Source organism: Linepithema humile, chromosome 2, assembly GCF_040581485.1.
Source record: "Linepithema humile isolate Giens D197 chromosome 2, Lhum_UNIL_v1.0, whole genome shotgun sequence".
NCBI lineage: Eukaryota > Metazoa > Arthropoda > Insecta > Hymenoptera > Formicidae > Linepithema > Linepithema humile.
Window position 1 is genome coordinate 28899241 of NC_090129.1, and position 15926 is coordinate 28915166.

The window sequence follows — 15926 nt, forward strand, 5'->3', positions numbered from 1 at the left end:
AGGAATGTTATTAAAGCTTTTTTCATCAAAACAAAGTATATTTAAAACAGCTAACAGCATTTTTTAATTAAGTCTATTTTAATTGCTATTTTAATTGCAATATAATTATTAACAATTTTTGAACTTCTATTTGTTAGTAAAATAATTTTTTTAGTTAGTAAAAAAGATTTTCTTCTATAAATACTGCATCAAATTCAACACAACACGTTTAAAAAATGATTAAATTAATAAATAACTATATTTAGCCGCATATCATTTCAAACAGCAGCATTCAAACGCATTTCACAAATTAACTCCTCGGAAATTTTTAAGTTGTCTAAAATTTCAAATATTCGGGATTAAATCGGAATTACAAAATAGAGAAAGAGAAAATCCTATATATCCACGTTGCGGGAAAAATTTTTTCTCTTTAATTGCTATTTCCAGCCACATTATATCAAGCCACATATATTTTAACTTTTAGAATATATACTTATAACAAATATAAATATTATATATAAATATACCACAATATGTACATAATAAAATATCATATGTGTCAGCTGGAAAAACTAACAGTATTGATTTCTCATTTATTCGTTTCGCTATCTCTTACACACTTATACCGTTACACTGCAAATAACTAAATGTACTTTTAGGTCAAGATGCGTAATGTACTAACTAAAGTACAAATTTAGTGCTGTAATTCATTCACGTTCTAATAAGGAATGTTAATCTTTTTGTAGAAAAGCAGCAATTAGTTTCAGAGGAATAATATACTTAATAGAGTTAAATTTATAGGAGAGATTATGAGATTTACATATAAATCACCATATATTTTATATACACTGCAGGCCAAAAGTTTGAGACCAGTAATTGGAAATATCTCTATTCTAAGAAATAAAACCAAAAGTATTTACTACAATTATATTTGTATTATTTAAGAATAAGAAGAAACATTTTTTTATAATTAAACAATAATGTCACAAAATCTTAAAAAGTTTTATAAAAATAATGTTTAGAACACAAAAAAGTTTTAAACACTTTTTTCGTCAAAGTAACCATCCTTAGTTTGAATTACTTTTTTCACTAATCTCGGTAACTTGGCTACAAGTTTATTAATTTTTTCTGATGAAAGATCAGATTTTTTCATCCGTCCAAAATAACCCATCATTTTTCGATGGACATTTTTCTCGGACCATTCCTCGACGACTCCTTTGAAATGAAAACATAATAAGATTTTTGACACTAAGTTATGATATTGAAATGAAGAGTTTTATGAACGTACTCTTTTTTCCTGTCGTTTCTTCGAAATTAAACAATGCTAAATTAACCACAGCTGTCTTAAGTAATGATGAGTTTGAACTTTTAACTGAAAAAAAGTATTGAATATAAACTATGAATCAAACTTTTAAGCACATAATAATTACACCGATATATTCTAAAATTTTCTACACGGTTTCAAACTTTTGGCTTGCAGTGTAAATGTGTACATAGTACATATACCAATTTTCTTGTTTTTATAGAATTATTAGATTATGTGTTCTATTGATTAATTTTTAAATATTCAAGCCTAAACTAGAAAACTCTGAAAGATAAAAGAGTTAAGAAAGTTTCACAAACTTTTAAGTTGTAAACAGCTAGAAAAATTTCATGCCGTATTCGGTATCATCCAAACTTTACTTTAATAATAAAATACCGAACTATTTTCGCCGTGAAAAAGTTTGATGTTGAAAAATATTCTAGCATAGTTTAAAATAAAAAATACCGACAAGTCTATTTTAATAGACCCAATTCCGTTATTAGAAATCTAATTACACGTTCCTGCACTTAATTTCGTATATTGATTATATCTACGTTATTGTTTCAAGACGTAGTCGTGAAAAAATATATTCGCCGCCCACGTTAAAGCGATTACGTTTTATCGATAACAGGATTCGCGTTCGTTGCGCGACTTGTCCGTAGGAGTGATAGTAGGGTTCGCTTTGATGTGGAAGCTGGACGGACGCCGCTAGTAGTATAGCCAGAAACCAGGCGTCCGGCGATCGTTTATCGCATTAGCGGACAGTCCACGTTCCGCACGCGGTACCTTCGGTAAATTGGGAATTACGGCTATATCGAAACTTTGATGTAGGTCCCAGCTCGGAGCCATTTCTCAGTTCAATTTAAGTACGAATGCAGCTGTGCGTGCGATCGCTAAAGATAATGAGCACCCCTCGTGATCACTCCGCAAAACAAACTTGCAAAAAGCCGAGCGATTAAAAAATTCACCGCAAATTTTATAATTTGATTAACAATAATTTTATTTTTATTCGATAATATTGTTATATATAATAATATATTGGTGATAATTTTATTTTGATTCGATAATAAATGCCTGATCGATTCAAAGCTAATTTATCATAATTTTCAAATTATAAAAATAAACTTTACAAATATCAAAGAATGGAGATTAATATCATATTGATAAGATATATTCTATGAATCTGTATCGATAAAACACATACAGATGAAATAAATTATGTGCATTTACGTTTCTATTAAATTTCTCATTAATTTCTACATTCAACTTCGTATATCGAATACGTTATCGTTTCAAGTAAAAGCAAAAGGTTTTGTCGTAAAAAATATATATAAGTGCAGCATATATACATATATCAATAATAATATTTGCCTTAATCCGAACCGTAATTGCCGTATGCGACGCCAAAAAATCTCATGTAGATTATTCAATATATCTCTGCCGCGGCTGTCTATGCGCTTCCAACATATCCCGTTCTGTCACAAAACGAGTTTAATGCAGCACATAATGCCGAACGGGAGCATTTACATTGCGCGCGATTAATGTCACTCGGCGTGGCAAATTATACGTGTCCCCCAAAAGCACGCTCACCTAAATGCATCGGATCTCAATATAATCCCCGAGAGCTCGTCATTACGCCGTGGCTCGAATTAGTATCCATCTATTACATATTAAATTACATCAAACGCCCACTCGTGATTATCATTGCGCCGTCATATCGCCGTAATGCCGTAATGCCGATAGAGATGCACGTGGACGCTGTTGCCTGTGAAATTGGAAAGTGGCCTATGACAATCGATACATACGGAGGAGAAATTATCCAATTACGCGATAATTCCTGCTTTTGCATTATCACGTGATATTTTATCGCAAGCGACGAACCATCGGTTGGCATCGTGATATCGCAGATTGCGTACACCGTCGTATTTACGTTTGTCATTTTTGAAACACAAATTTCGAACCTCGGCGCGAAATTTTATGCTAAAGCAAAATCCAATAAAATATATTAGCTATAGGTACGCCGTAGATCATTTACATGCAATATAAGCGCGCGGGTTTATCACTGACGCTGCGAATATCCAATAGATTTATTTTCACTCATTGATCGCATTAATCACAGCTTTGAACAATCGTCCCTTCTCTATTCCTGATTTAACGGCAGATTTGACGCCGAATCATGTTATTTCACGACCGCCTTTCAACCGTGGTTTTTGTAGGTGTCACACGGGTTTCCAACTAGGTTACAATTGAATCAGGGACTAATCACTGTAATCCGGATCTAATCTGGCGCCGTACTGGCAGCGAGTGAGGCTGCTGCCAGGATCGATCGGTGATAATAAGTGGAAACTGATTTGCACCAAATGGCAGTAGCGAAGTTAAATAGAGAGAGAACAATCGTACAGAAATATATATATAATTAATACATAATTAGTATATTTAATTAGTTTCGAGCATTCAGTAACTTCGTCTCAATTAGATGTAACTTTAATTTAATGGAAAACAAGATACAAACTTATATTTGCGCAATAACGCTCTTGTGCTTTTGATCTCTGCAACTCTGCAAGTAACAAGTTTCTCGAGGAGCGATAATCAGGTGCGAGATCTAACAGAGCGATAATAACCACATGATTACGAAAAAAAAGACAGAACATTTTGTACATTAAAAAATAAGATACATCGCATCTCAAGACTGGAACATATGCGCACACTTTGTATTATCTTGACACATCTTGTAGTAAAAAAAAGAAAGAATTAATCCGAACTGAAACTTGGAAAAAAATCATAGAATTATTTCGTGAATCGCAGCAATTGAAGTCCACCGACTGCAGCTCGATTTGTAACGGAATAAGTTTGAAATAATGTTGCACAAGAAGAGTGTTCGATCACTTAAAATAAAAATCCTTCCGAACGGAAACTTCGAACTGAATCGTGCGAATGAAAGAAATCTGTATGAAATACGGTTCCCCCCCGGCGAAACGTCCGAGTATCGCGCGCAAGAGTTAACGAGATGAGGAAATTTGATTGCTTTATTAACCCGAAGAATGTCTCGTTGCCGCTCTCGCGCTCGAAAGAGAGTATCTCGCGCGCCCGCACGTACGAGCGTGCCGCACGACGCGCGGGTTACACCCGCGTATAATTACGCCGGTGTTGGCCACACAGCGTGAGACCCCTTTTGCGCCATGTTTTTGTCAGGCCGAGACAAAATGAGAAGAGCAAGGGGGGGGGGCGAGCGGGGAGAAACAGCGCGATAGCGGACGAGCGCGGGCGAGATTTCCACAGGCACTTCGCGTGCCTGGAGGCTTGCGTGCAAAAATGGGTCATACACACATTTCGTTATGACGTATTGCTTAACGATCCTCCGACTTTGTCCGACATCGCATTCTGCGCGCCTTATTCATTTTGGGCGGTGAGCGCGGATTAATTAGCCAGGCAAGATTAATTAATTATGGCGACCTCGACGAGTTCGACCTAGCGGCGTCCCCGTTTTGGCAACATCGCACTCGACATCCAGCAAAGAATTTATTCTCATGACCACAAACTCGACTAAACTTGAAGATTTTAATTAGTCGCATCCTTAATTAATACGCGTACGTAACGCTCGATTGTATTGATGATATGAATTTCATGGAATTTACAACAATAATATCATTTGTTAATCGTTTCTCCATTCATCTGTTTGGACAGTTAATAATTGAACGCAATAATCAATACGAAATGTCAAAATTATATTTAGCACGCGAACAATTTTGAATCTGACTTCTGTAATACAGAATATGGAGCTTGTTCTCTGCTTAGCGAACAGAGAGAACTTTCGGAAGGATTCGCCGACATGATCGAGCAAATTGAATCTGTTCCGTCCGCATGTAAGAACCTCAATAATAAGGGAACGAAATTTGCCTGACATCATTTTGTGGCGTATTATTTCTGTTTCTTAAGAAATAGAAAATCCACCCCTAATTAAATGTGCCAGAATAATTTGCGTATAAAAAGACAAAAATTTAATTTTTTAATTTTATTAATTGCAAATATATAATTAAAACTAAAGACAACGGAAAGAAGAATGCAAATCGAAATTTACTTGGTGAATTTCGTGCTAATGTGAATCAGGTTCTTCGTTTGCGAGAAAATTAATAAGTAAAAAAAAATGAGGATGACGTTGTATCGAATTGGACATCGCGCCCAACTTAAGCACAAAGTTTGCCGGCGAACGAGAGAGCTAAGGGCTTTCGGAAGAATCTGTCAGTCTGCTCGCGCGATAATGGAGCAGTGAAATTTCCTTTACATCGCGCAGCTACCTTTCGGTAAATAATTCCGCCGAGTCGACTGTCAGCGACTCGGATGCGCGAAGCGAGTAACGACATTCTGGCATTATATATCATTCACGTGAAGTTACGGATACTTCACAGATTTTCAATCTTAGTTTGCGATACACCGCAATATTCAATATTCAGTTTCGTACAATGAGCGAAGAGGAAAAGCGGGTGTCCCCGATATTTCCTTGCACATTGTGTGCAACGTTGAATGTCGAATATTACAAATAACACGAATACTCGGCATTTCTGTATCAAAATATTCCGGAGTTGTCTAATCTTTTAGCACACACGGACGGTGAGTTTCAATGCGAATCTTTTTTTTGGGCGGTAAAATACTTATGCTTTGAATTTACTCTGTCAAATCGCATCGCGGCGGAAATAAAGATTTTAATAAAATATAACATTTGAATAATGCATCCTGCTTTATTCTTTATTAAGCTTGACAATATTGCAAAAGTTGACGACAGAAAATAATGCGGCGAAAAATAAATGGAGAATTATTGCATGACAAATGTTCCTCACAATGCCGCATCCCGTTGGCCCCTATTTAAATACGCGCTTGAAAAACGACGCTTTTCCTGGTGCCGGTGAGAATAATAAAAGTGGCTACATGTGCGCAAGCGACGCGTGGAAACGCGCCAAAGTTTGTTCGATTCAACAACGAACCCCTGATGCGTTTATAACCCTTGGGAACGGCAAAAGTGTCGTTCAATTAAACGATAAAACGTTGGAGGGTACGCAACGAAGTTATACAACAATTGTTTGAATACAAGGCAATTTGCAATCAAAATCTGATTCATACGACGAAAGAAGTTAATTGCTACAGTCGTTGCCTCGCGCGAGATAACGATTTTGCATTAAATTCTCATTTATGTAATTTCTGTTTATATTTGTGGTTTGCACTTTTCCGCGCATTCCACAAATTTATGAAGAACACAAATGCAGTCCTATTTTTATTGCACAGAAAACATGTCAATTTTTCACGTTGCCGCGCTTCATTATTAATAAAACAAGTAGCACAGACATCATTATATGTATTTTCTCGCGGACCTCACTGAGAAACAGGCAAAATGTCGAAAATGTAATTTGCTCGAATTAAAGGTTATTGAAAATTATTCGATAAATATTATCGTTCTCGTAAAGCAATGCTTTATCGATCCGTATCTCGCGTTATATTTCTGGGCACGAAAATGTCCGGTCCAACGATGACCCTTTAGATGCGTCAGAAAATTCTCGTGCCAAATGCACTTTAAAATTTCGGTTGAATTTACTGCCGCATTTTCGCAACGAGTGCAGTATTTACGTTCGTGTTCAATTAGTTGCTCCAGACCCAAAATCCTCTCTGCTGTACAAATGATGTGCCACTTTAAAGGGGGGATCGTTTTTAAGATAAATAACGGTGACGGACAAACTGTCAGATTACTCAGATATTTAAACGAGAAATTGTAATTTTCTCGATAAGGCACATACAATATCGAAAATAATATCACTGCTGCAATAATGATATTCATAATTTAGAGATCACATAAAATGAACAACGTAATAATAATTTTAGATTTCAGGCAAAATTGCCAGACGTTCTGCACATAAAATATCCTGCGTTTCAACTTGAATTTTAACAGTTCGTTCATTTTAGCATTAGACCTGTCAGAACGCGAAATTGCTCTACATTTCACATTCACATTACTCAACAATTAAATTTGGTCGTAATTATTTACGTCATTTTTATTCTTTAAATTCCTCTGCACATACATACAATGTTTATATATTTATTAATCCAATCATCATCATCATTGATGAAACAAAAAATTATATATACATTTAATTACTGCGCGCTAATTAAATTGCGTTTTATACTTACTTGTTTCGATTAATTTCAATATTTAAAAAATTCAGCAGTTTTTTAGACAATTTGATTCACGAATAAATAGCGAAAAAAAAAAAATATGAGAACGCATCGTTTATCAAAGTTTCTTAAATCAGCGGACACACCGTGTCGATGGCAGCGGCACGATCGTCAACGGCGCGTATCCGGCGATTCGATTCGCGCAATTACCATGAAACAATTATCACATACCTGTTGTCAAGTCCCGCGGGGATTCGGCGACGAATGTCGATGACGAAGTATCACTATCCCCGCCGACTTAAATCTCCAAAAACCGTAGCACACACGCGGCCCCCCCCGGCTTTCGAAGCCGACGAGCGGAGCGAGAGAGGAGACGTCGCACGCGCGCGAACGCCGCGCGATTCCGTTTCGCGTGGCGCGAACAATCGGCGTGCGAAGACGAAGAGTTTGAAGAAGAAAAGGAAAAGGGGGAGAGAGAGAGAGTCCGGAGAGCGGAAAGCCGGAGAGGAACTTGGAGCGAGCTCTCTCGTCGCGAGGGAGTCGCGGCACGATACTGACGATTCGTCCGTGGGGCGCACGGACCTCATGCCGCCAGGATCTCCATCCCCACCGGCGCGGCGCGGCGCCGACATTCAGGGCCGGTTGATCAACGGGCAACGGCGGATCGTCACGATCCTGAGACGACGCGCCGTCTCCCCCTCCCCCTCCCCCCAATCCCCCTTTCTGTAAGGGCTGATTAAACCCTTGGAATCGATCCCTGTATTCGATGTCTATCGATACGCCAGCTAATGCGTCACCTCAACTATCGGATAGTCGCGTGTATGAAATGCCACGTTCCGAAAGTTTCAACTTCGCGTACGAACACTCGCACGAAGACTAAATGTCGCCTATTAATCAAGCGTAATTATACATAATGTATGATAGTGTCTGGAATAATTATACGCCATGTTAAAAGGATTCCTCGACAAAAGTGCGCTTTAGTTATTTTGCGCAATATTCTCATTATTATATTATATTTCCCATTCTTGGACTCTTTTTTTTTTGTGTCTTTTGTATAACCAGTTGGACGGTGGTGCGAACAGACACGAGCCTGGTAAGCCTAAATGTGGGATGAGCCAAGATCAGGAGAATTAGAAGTTGCGTGATTGTGGCAAAAAAATTAAGCAATCTTTGAGATTAATTCTCTGGCAGAGAAAGCTATGTGGTCGTCCGAAAAAAGAAGCAGACCTTATATTCGGGATATTACTTAAACCATCCTTAAGTAACCATTAAACAAATATATAATTAAGTGAACAATGTTAAAAATACTGAGAATAAAAGTGAGTAATTGAGCAAATTTAACGAAGGAATATTAATTACACCTACATCGGGATGTTTACATCAAATGTAATTAGCGGCATTGCACTTTTTTTAAGCAGTTAATTAACAATTTACATTGAAATAAAATGTAATTTAAATTGACAATCGTCGCTTTATATTTCTTGTCTTTCAAGCAAATTATTTATAGTACTTTCCAATTATTGTATGTGAAAAAAGAAATAATAATATGATCGATGTAGAAACACAAAGTATGTTTATTACATTCGTCTTTTTTGCAAATTACAATACCAAATTTTTTAAATACAATGCCGCTCGGCAAAAGCAGCCACCCACATTTTCATAATCGACGCTTTAAAGTTAAATCGGCAATGAACATTTTCGTTCCGGATAAACGTTAATTCCTCAGAGCAATAACGCTAAATCCACATAGTCGTATATGTGCCGCATTGCGGAAATCTATCATCTCATGAATCGTGCATTCGAAGTGATGTACCTCATCTCAAGTTTCTAAAACTACCCTCCGGCCTTTGCAAATTTAGCGCGGGCAATGAAGATAACGCCAAATATTTAAACGCGAGAGGTAAATATTTATTTGCCGATAAAACACTATTGTAATACTTGCTCTTAGCATATTTGTGCTGCGATATTGTGTTCCGTCGCTTATATCTAGCCGTGATGCTCCATTCAGGACGCGCGTTCTATTGCTATGAACTTTCGGTGTCACGACTCTCTGATTCTTATCTTGGATTCTCCTCCAGCAGGATACTGCCGTTTATTACGTATCGTCATCATTACGTGTACAGGCTGATTCAAGCGTACGGTATTACTTACGAATCCTATTACTAGCTGCAATAATAGAAATTGCAGAATTATCCGCTTTTAAGGTGAAAAAGTCGAGTCGAAAAATGTCCAAAGATGCGAAACGCCAAGTAACAATGTATATTATGTATAACAATGTATAACAATGTATTATATAATTAATTTGTAATACCAAACGAAATGAAAGACAGAGAGAAAGTGTCAGATGATTGGAGTGCAGGAGGAGCGAAGAAATCAAATACGAAAGAAAGAAATCATACGCTTCTCAATCTTCATCTTTTTCTTCGTGACTGAAGCTAATCTTTCCAATTCGATCTCTTTACTGCTTTCTCCTTTTCTTATTCTTAGTCATAGATATCTTTGACGTTGCCAATCTACTGAAGTTTTGTCCTCCTAGGTTGTCGTCTGACATCACAATACGCTGTAAAATAAGTAAAGTAGAATCCTCAGTCAATATAGAAATACTGTGAAATTTTATCGCCTCCAAATTCATCAAACGCGACGCCTAGACGCAAGCGACGATTGATGCAAATCTTGCGAAGCAGTTTGTATACTATCTCGAGCACCGCGCACTTTCTCTTCACTCGGCAAGTACGTAGAGTACCAATTTAAAAATACCAGCGTTTCTTTCAATGTCAAGGCGCAAATACTCTCAATAAGAAGGAATCACACAGCGTCAATTAAGAACATCTGTTAAAAGTTGAGGCTGACAATCGCAGTCTCGATTTTTTCTTCCAATAATTCTTTTCCGTTACACTCGAGCTTCGATACAGAATTCTCATTTAATCTGCGAAATGAGGTGATCGAAAATCCGAAAATCGCAAGAAAATATCGGGTGGGATGAAATCTTCCGCGAATGTACCGAAGAATCATACAGGAAGCAAACGACGAAACCTCGAGGCGATGCGATGTATCATAACGGCTCGACAGAACTCCGGAACATTTCGCGAATTGCCGTGAGGGTCACGTCGTGTGCCACACTGCGTCCAGGACACGTAAAAGTTACCGCAGCCGCATCGCGCAGCTTTCGATCGTTTCTCGTGATGCGACGTACCGATAGCATCGTAGTAAGCGTTACCCAGTGAATGACACGGTCTCCCACGCCTCTCTATTCGTCTTCTCGGTTGTACGCGAGAGGCGGAGAGGAAGTCTCGTCTCTTGCAACGAGAGAGAGAGAGAGAGAGAGGTGAGCCGCAGGCGCATCCTTTTACTGAGGGACGCGTCGCGCCAGTAAACTCACTTTCATCTGTGATATTAGCCGAGCCAAGGCGAGCGAAGGCGCGATGCGATTCGCCTTTCGATTCGCGCGAGGCACGATCGAGGCCTGCGCGCGTCCGTAAAACGTCCTCGGATGATTAACCCGAGGGTGTTTGACACCGAGGCGAACCGGCAGGAAAGAAACAGAGTGCTGTCTTCCGAGTGCTAGGCAAAATATTGCCGCAATCACAATAATCACAATAATTTAAGATCGAACAAGATTCCACAATCTGAAATAAAGATAATATTTTTGCGAAGCGAAAGGTCTAATAACAATCGCAGAAATATGTTCGATATAAGTGGATGATGTTGCGCAAAGATGAATACTAAATCTGTAAAGTTATAAAAAAGAAAGAAAAAAGATAATTTATACATCTGGCTGGATTAGACGACGCGCGAAACTCTGCAACACTTTGCGAACCTGATTTATTCGGAAGTACCTGCTTGATAGGTTAGGTTTGCGTAACACGATTTAATTTCGTGTTAAACATATCCTCTTAACGCAAGCTTAACACAAGCTCGATTACGATCTACGAGCGCGACGGTGACGAGAACGTGAAAAGCCAATATTCGCTTTAATCCCACGTTGCACTTTTCTCTCTTGTAACACATGCAAAACGAAACGTTGCTGTTGCGCGCTATTGTCTCTCAATTCACCTCTTCGTGCCTGTAATAACAAAGCACATGTGTTGGAAAAAAGAAAGAAAAATATACTCCTCGCGAAAAAGTCCAATTACAGTCGGAACCTGCAGCTCGCGGCGAGTACTTTTCTTGAATAACGTATGCGGACGTAGTTACTGCGACGTAACGACGAAGCTAGACGGCACTTAGGAGGCGTTGAAATATGAGAAAGGATATTTTTAAGCGTACATTTGTACGCTCTAAAGGGAAACAGAAAAATTATGAACTATGAAACTTCACATATTTTTCTTAAGAATATTAAAAGGTATATGAAAGCAGTGAATAATCCTTTTTCATTATTTATAGGAGTGTTTAATATGTAGTAAATAACGCTAATGAACTACTTTTTCATCGTTTAAAGAAATATTTAATCTATTAATTAATTAACTAATGAATGTGTTGTAATTTGTATATGTCAATGGATATGTTTTATTATTTGCTTCGATAAGAGAAACTTTTGTTATTTATTTTAGTTAATTTTAATTAATATGAAATTGTTTTGTTTTAATAAATAAATTCTAAGATCTCTTATGTTTTATATTATTGTTGCTCTTGACATTATTAAAAATGCAGCAGCTAATTGTCTCAAGATTTCGATACTTAATCAAGATGCTATTACATTATAAATTGAAAATTTTATGAGAAATAATTAATCGATAATAATGTTTATTATCAATATTATTAAAAAATGGAATTATTAAACACATGATACACGATACAGATTTGATATCAATATGTGTACAATAATATTTATAAACGAATATTTATCTTTCTGAATTATATACCAAGAATGACGGATCGCGTACAGTTCGTGGTCGAGTTTCAGTTCTAATTAATTACATATTGCCTGGTTTATTATCACCTTCCATCCCTCAGCACTCCGCGACTTGATTATAATTTCGATGAACTCCTTGCGCATTGCGCTGAAACCCGACTAAATGTACAATTCCGTCTTGGAAAGCTAGTGACGCGTGTCACAACTTTGCGACCATAGAATCGAGAATTATTCATCGCGCGCTATAAATTACAGGCGACGGTTTATTAACATCGCGTCAGCCAGCTTGGAGACCAGCTTTCTTCACTGTCATGATGAAAACTAATTGTTCGGTCGTTGTCCTCCCTCTTCTTCGTGTGCTTTCGTCACAGGTAGTTTGCTACCTGGTGCTATCCTGATAAGCTAAGTTTGCTAATTACTGTTTAACTCTTTCCGCAGCACGAAACAAAAACGTCCAACCAAACAAAACATTATTTACGAGTGAATAAATCCACAATTATCAAATAAGATCTATTTATATTTTTAAATCTTATAATGCACTGGTACGCACATACACACGTATCGTGTTGAAAATATATGCACGTAACGCAAAGCATGAACAATTTATTTTCAATACAAATTCGCATGTCACCGCATCACTTTTTTCACCGAGTTATTTAATTTCAGAACACGATCCGTGTACGCTTTTATAAATGAGCGCGGTGCGCGTGTATGCGTGCGCGCGTGTAGCGCGCGTAAGCTATTACATAACTATTGCGCCAATCAATCAGCTGGTTGACTGATCAGCTGCGGTTCATCGTCCCTCGCTTCGCGAAGTAGGCGAGCACGTGATTGTTCCAGCCAGTTCCTCCCTAGATCGAGATCAGTCAAGGCTTAGTCGTCCCGCATCGATATTGTGACGCAGAAAAATCGCATTTGAAACTCCAGCACTTCTGGTAAATTCGAAGCCATTTATCTCGGATAATTGATTTGCGAGATATCGTCGAAAATTAATCACGGAAATGAAGTTAATGTTTTCGGCAGCGCAAAAACGCAAGAATCATTCGCGGCTAATATATTTAAAGTTAAAATGACGTATACATATTGCTGTACGATCGCAACAAACGTTTTTTATACGTATCAATTTTTTGTATAAAATAAGTTAATTAATTATAGAAAAAAATATGAATCATATGATTAAATATCGTATTATTAATAAAGCCGCAAATAAAAATATATCTATTTCAAATAAATTTAAGAATAAAAAGTGTACAAGATATTTAAGAAAAATTAGAATCGCTATTTTCACTCGGAAACTGTCATTAATTAACAGATCAATTGTAAAATAACAAATAAGTTACAAATTGTCCCGAGATTAATGAATCTCGAGATCACGAGTTCAATGTACATCAAAACATCCGCGTTCGGACCGTCAACAATTTATAATAATATCATAAAAGCAAAACAAGAGATTCAATAGAATTAACCGTAATAAAAAAGATTTTAGGGGCATCCCAGTGTTTAAGAAAGCAATCAGCAAGGAGCAAGGAGCATCTTATAGCCATTGCGCGGCTGAAACTTGTTGATTACTTTCTTAAAGCAGCTGCGGTATCTCATTTCACTTTACAACGCGTAAAAAGTCTTTTCACAGTTATATGGGAATTTATAGTGCTTCGTAACGATGTCAGAGGTGGGAAACAAATCAACAAACTATAATTTCGCAGATCCAATACCATACCGTAGCGAAGCGTAGAATTATCATCGCAGCTCGGGCTATTATTCCCGCTCAGCGTTGAGACTCCGTGCCGGTAATATTGAATCCATGATGTCAGTAGCGGGAAATCACATGCAATTACTTGTAAAACTTGCTGTAAATATCTTCTTTGCGTCCTTTACTCTTCCTTGTTTCGCGAATAAATATTTAATCAATCAGTCCGGTGAAATTAATCACTCACATTCGAGATAAATTAATAATAAATGAAAATAAATTGATAATAAATTAAAATAAGTTGTTATTGATTTATCAGCCAGACGAAGTAAGAAGAAAAAAAAGAATTTGCGGCGCGCAAAACAAGATTTTGCAATTTTATAGAAAGCGAGCGGCATGCGGAAAAAAGACTCATTTATTTCGACGCGCACCGCAAATGAAGATTACCTGAAATTTCTCACTTGTGAAATAACGTCCAGTGGCTGCGGAAACTGTTCCACAATTTTAAGTAGAGATTAAGTATCATATAAAATAGCGGAGCTACACGTTAAACTGTGTTTTATCGAGCATCTTGTATGTATTGGCAAACAGCCACCGGCGAACGCTCGGTTCGTAGCTTTAAAAGGCTTTTAAATATTCCCACCCGACGTGAGAAACTGCCCCTGGAAAATACATGGAAAATACATGGAAAACCTATCGTCATAAACACTTTGACAGCGCATCGATAAAATATTACAGTTGAATATTCAATTTTTCATTTATAGTAAGCTCTCCAGGATTCCACATTCTCCATTCGCCCACACTTCGGCAAGCGCAAATAAAAAAAGAGCGGATTGAAATTAATCATAGGATGAAAAACTTTTCAAACGGCGGCGAACCGTCACTTCAAACACGTAGCGCATACATCATTTTATACATTAAACGTTTGAGCGATTGTGATATTCTTATTAATTACGTCGAATATGGCAAGTGCCTTCCGCGGTATAAATTTGCGCGCTAAAGATTTCTGCATTTTCTGCATTCTTAATTCCCTAAGTGATAAATTTTATTTTAACGTGCTCAAGCAATAACTATATAATAAATACATATTTAGCTCGTTTGCGACAATCAATAAATTCCCACATGGGAAAAATCGAGAATAATTTGCATCCTCTCGCGAAGCAACGTCTGCAAAAGTAAATTACTTTTCTAACGGTAAGAGTTTTCTCGCGGCAAGAGTTAAGCCGATAATGGCACAAGACAATATTATATGCATTCGCATCGAGCGATCAGATGCGAGGAATGATCGGACGGAGTCTAATAAGAGAATAATGATCGCCGCGCGAAACTTATTACGACTTGTTGGCCAATCTCGAATCCACGCAGGCGAAATGTCACCGACGGATGGAAGGACATTCATTATGCTCCGAGAGGATTCTCGGAGGACAAGCGCGGCACACTTGGATAATATCGTTGAAAGAGGGGGAAAAAAAAAAAGCGTATTATCCACCTGTGTTCCTCGAGTCACGGAAAAGAGGACGCCCTTTCGTGATATTACCGACAAGAGCCGATCGTTAACAAAAGTTCATCGCCGTCACATCGATCCCCAGGCGATTCGACGACGGGGAACTGGGGATCTTAATCAGGCAAAAATAGACGGAAATACAACCGAGATCCTGCGATATGCATGTCAATGCGCATTTTTTTTTTTTTTTTTGCGACGAGTTTCGAAACGAACGAAGCCGCGACTTTTGCGCATTGCGTAATTTATCGACGGAAAAAAATGTCGCAATCTTTTCCGTGACAGTATTTTCGAATAATCCACGAGTGCAAATTAATTTAGAAATGTTTAGTTTCCAAACACAATGGATGTTATCTCTGTCTATTAATCTTCTGGGAATAATTCTTTTCAACTTCGCTGTTCTTACATGTTTGACATGCAAGTCTACGAACATTATCTTTATTAA

At 37.6% G+C, this 15926-nt stretch overlaps 1 protein-coding gene across 1 annotated transcript in view; it reads right to left on the reverse strand.

The window, feature by feature from the left end:
• The window catches only part of LOC105675959 (uncharacterized), a 38119-nt gene extending 29970 nt beyond the window's left edge, over nucleotides 1-8149 (reverse strand). The window contains exon 1 of the mRNA XM_067348506.1: nucleotides 7673-8149. The gene's annotated coding sequence lies outside the window, so the exon portion shown is untranslated. The remainder of the gene's footprint in view (nucleotides 1-7672) is intronic.
• Nucleotides 8150-15926: the final 7777 nt, after the last annotated feature.